General features: G+C 36.6%; 1 long non-coding RNA gene across 1 annotated transcript; it reads right to left on the bottom strand.

Annotated features, from left to right (window-relative positions):
- Window positions 1–265: 265 nt before the first annotated feature.
- On the bottom strand, window positions 266–930 carry LOC112718195 (uncharacterized). The gene is made up of 4 exons (XR_003160680.2): window positions 853–930; window positions 703–777; window positions 576–629; window positions 266–424 (listed from the first exon to the last, which is right to left on the bottom strand). It is a non-coding gene; the product is annotated as an uncharacterized lncRNA (long non-coding RNA).
- Between the last annotated feature and the right edge of the window lie 3,466 nt (window positions 931–4,396).

Below are 4,396 nucleotides of genomic sequence, written 5' to 3'. Positions count from 1 at the left end.
GAAAATAATAAGGTTATAACGTTGAAATATTCTTGGAAAACTCACATTGCAAGCGCTTCCGACGGTGTTTGTTCCCTAACAACCATCATATTCGAATCAGTCAGAGTCAACCTAAAATACACCCAAAGAAGGTCAAAAAATACACCCGAACAATTCAAAAAGAAGACGGGCTTTGTTTTTTGAGAACTTACATACTTGCAGTTTTTGCTTTTTTTGCTGCCTTTTTTTTCTTGAATAAAATAATAAAGGGCTTTTTTTTCTAAAAAAAATATATACAGAATTAGAAGTAGAAGTTATTAGAAGAACAAAAGTAACGGTTATTTGAAAGAGAAATTACATGCTCTGAGACGGCTGGTTTACACTACTCTGTTCTGTGCGTCCTTGAGAGGAAGGATCATCACTTCCCAAGTTCACAGCCGGTAGTCTAAACAGATTTCATGTTATTCAAACAAAATATACATCCAACTTAGTAAACAAGATACACCCAACTTGATCCACAAAATACACCCAAATTGTTTCACAGAATACATCCAAATCATGATAACAAGATTTTATTAAATAATAAAGCTTCTTACGTTTCAGAGGACACATAGCGACCTTCTGTCGATCGCAGGTCAGCTTGGTTCTCCCTGCGAAACAAGATACAATTATTAGCAAACAAAAGACACCAAAATCTCAAATACACAGCCCAGCAAGACATACCCCTCTGCAGCAGATTTATCAACGTTTTCCCTTAGCCATTCATCGAGTTCGTCACTTGATATTTCATATCTCTCACTACATTCATAAAATAAGACGTTAACAAAAATAATTACGATGATAGACCGTAATATAGCTTACGAGGTACTGTACCCGTCAAAGTATTCATCTTCTTCAGGAGGTGAATCCTCCACAACAACTTTTTTCTTTTTTTGTTGTGTTTTGGATGGAAAAAAAACAGTACCAATCAGAAATAAAAAATTAATTTTATCACAGAATTTTATCCAAAGAATTGCTTACTTTTTTGGAGTTGTTTTTGTTTCTTTCTTTTTCTTCTCCTTCTCCGCAGGCGATGATTCTTCGCTCCTATAAGTTAATAATAGACACTTCAGTTAATACACGAAATCTTTATAACGAAGCCAAAAGAAAGGAGTATTAATTTCAGGACATTACTCATCACTTGGTTCAGATTCAGATTCTGAATCAGAATCTGACTCGTCTTGCCTCTGCTTTCTTTTTCTTGAGTCCATTCTGGAAGGCAAACAATTGTCATTTAGAACATACTAAAAATACACCCAAATGAATTCATGAGATACACCCAACTAAATATACAATATACACCCAACGCAGCAAACGAAACACACCCTGCTTAATAAGCTACATACACCCAACGTGGACAAATAAAATACACCCAAACCGAAAAAGAAATTACACCCAAGTATGGTACTTACTTTTTCCCCTTTTTGCCGGGGTGTTTTCTTCCCGAATCCTCTGAGTCTTCTTGAGCCTCAGACTCAGAGGTAGAAGTGTCACTGTCAGTAGTTTCTGTCTCCGAAGACGATGTTGGGCTCGCCTTCTTTTTTTTTGTTTTTTTTATTTTTTGTTTTTTTTTCTTTTTTTTCTTTTTTTCTCATTTTTCTCTTGTCTCTGCCATCTTCACAATCCCCTGAAACATGAGATATTTTAGTTAGCACCATTCGGGTAAATAAAATACACCAACTTATTATGATTACTCACCAAAATTTCCTCTCTTTCTGCATTCATTCTTTCCACCAACTGCTCCTTAGTCCAGTTGGCAATCCATGGCTTTTGTGGTCTTCCAGCCCTGTTCTTGCCTTTGTTTTTTGAAAGATGAAAGTAGATTATCATCAGGGCGAAGAGGCAGCCATTGATTGCCTTCTTCTTCTTCTCTTGATAGTCTGTGATGCCCTTGACCATGAAGGTCAAAACATGCCCCCCCCCCCCCAGTTTCTCTCCGATATGCCGTCCATCTTAAAAATTGGGGCCAGGTGCACGGACGATATTTTGTTTATCGTCGTTGGCAAAAGGAACGTCATCTGTATGTAGAGGATGAATATCCTCTTGAACATCAGGCGTTCCTCTTCGTTGCCAACGCCAATTTCCATCATTTCATCGGTAAGACTTTTGAGGGTCTTACCCTGGAATCTTCTATAAATTATTTTGTCATCATCAGAAAGTTTCTTATAGTCAACTTTCTCAGGAAATAGATCTCCTACAAAAAGGAAGACAACAAAGCATCCAAGTCGGTTCAAATACACCCAAGCATCAGGTTAATATACACCCAAGCAACAACTTAATATACACCTATAATTTTGAGCTAATTATCTGTTGCATTGATGCCAAGCGCATCACCTATTTTTTTTGGGGTTATTTGGAAAGAACCATATCCTGTCTTCAGTCTGTTCTCCCCAAGTTTGAAGTTGTTTGCCAGCTCCCTTAAGAGTTGGTGATCCACCCTCAGTGGTGGGATGTGCATCAACCCACCGAATCCAAGATCCCTCACAATCGCCTTCTTCTCCTCAGTCATGTTTCTGAACTTATCATTCAGGAGATGTGTGACACATTTAAGGTCTTTTGTTTGGTTTCTTGCTGCCATTTTCTCTGAAACTAAAAATACACCCAAAGATATCAGTAATATACACCCATATATATATGACTCAGATACACCCATTAATAACAATAAGATACACCCATTGATAGCAGTAAGATACACCCATATATATGAGTCAGATACACCCAAAGATATCAACAAGATACACCCATTGATTACAGTGAGATACACCCATAGATATTATTCAGATACATCCATATAGATATCAGTCAGATATCACTCAACCATGCTTCAATATCAAGCCACATTACAAGGTTAAGCAGTTTACACCCCCGAATCTACGGAATAAACCCCCAAAAATCAACAAAAATAGCAGGAGAACTTAGAATAACAACGTAGAACGACGTAGAACTTAAAAGAACGACGTAGAACTTAGAACAGTGTAACAAAGCAGCAAGAGTAATAGTAAACACCCATATATATATGACTCAGATACACCCATTAATAACAATAAGATACACCCATTGATAGCAGTAAGATACACCCATATATATGAGTCAGATACACCCAAAGATATCAACAAGATACACCCATTGATTACAGTGAGATACCCCCATAGATATTATTCAGATACATCCATATAGATATCAGTCAGATATCACTCAACCATGCTTCAATATCAAGCCACATTACAAGGTTAAGCAGTTTACACCCCCGAATCTACGGAATAAACCCCCAAAAATCAACAAAAATAGCAGGAGAACTTAGAATAACAACGTAGAATGACGTAGAACTTAGAAGAACGACGTAGAACTTAGAACAGTGTAACAAAGAAGCAAGAGTAATAGTAAACCCTAGAAGAACGACGTAGAAGAAAAGTAAAATATACAGTATCTTAATGGACTTACGTTGAGTATTGTTGCTTTGTTTTTTCTTCAGATTCTTCACAGAGAGTTTGATGGTGTTTTGATGCAGTTTTCGAACTACGATTTCTATATTTTGAACTTTGATTTTCGCTCGAAAATGGGAGGGTTTCGTTGTTTTGAAAGCGCCTTGAGAAATGGAAGAAGTGGAAGAAGTGGAAGAGTCTGCCATACGTAACCGTTCGAATGTTGAGCGCGTGATTTTGACGCGCCATGTTATCTCTCTTCATGCGCGTGAGTTCTGTTTGGGCTGGGCCAACTTGTATGCTTGTAGGCTTGTATGTGTAGCAGGCCCGAAATCTTAAATACTAAACCCTAAAACATAAATCCTAAATCCCAACCCATAAAGCCTAATTCTTAATCCCCCAACTTTAACTCAAACTTTTCAAATTCCGAAACTATAAACCCTAAACCATAAGATTTAAATCCTAAATTCCACCCCTAAACCCAACACTATAAACCGTAATCTTCACACCACAAATCTTGAACCCGATATGGTAAAACTACAATCCCAAACCATATATCCTAATTCCTAAGCGCTAAACACTAAATTATAAATTTAAAACCATGGAACCTAAACCCTCTAAATTTTAATTGAAAACACTAAATCTTAAATTCTTGATTCATCTAACTAAATCAAATTTGTCATATGTAATGAACATTTTTTTGTTTAAAATAACTTAAATTCTTGAATCTTTACCTAACTCTAATGTTCACGAAAAAAATTCAGTACGTGATATTCACATGTACTATTTCATCTAGGTATGGAGGAAAGCAATGCAACTGACTTTTTATATGAACAAGCCATCACCGACATGGGTATACTGAGCCTAATCCAAACCCACATTGTAAAGAAAGAACTATAACTAAAAAAATAACTGTCAAAGCACCAAACATGGTCAACAAAATAAAGAGCCTAAAA

This window comes from Arachis hypogaea, chromosome 10, assembly GCF_003086295.3.
Source record: "Arachis hypogaea cultivar Tifrunner chromosome 10, arahy.Tifrunner.gnm2.J5K5, whole genome shotgun sequence".
In the NCBI taxonomy this organism is placed as follows: Eukaryota; Viridiplantae; Streptophyta; class Magnoliopsida; order Fabales; family Fabaceae; genus Arachis; species Arachis hypogaea.
The sequence above is the reverse complement of the archived record's forward strand: the minus strand, read 5'-3'. Positions and strand labels throughout refer to the sequence as shown.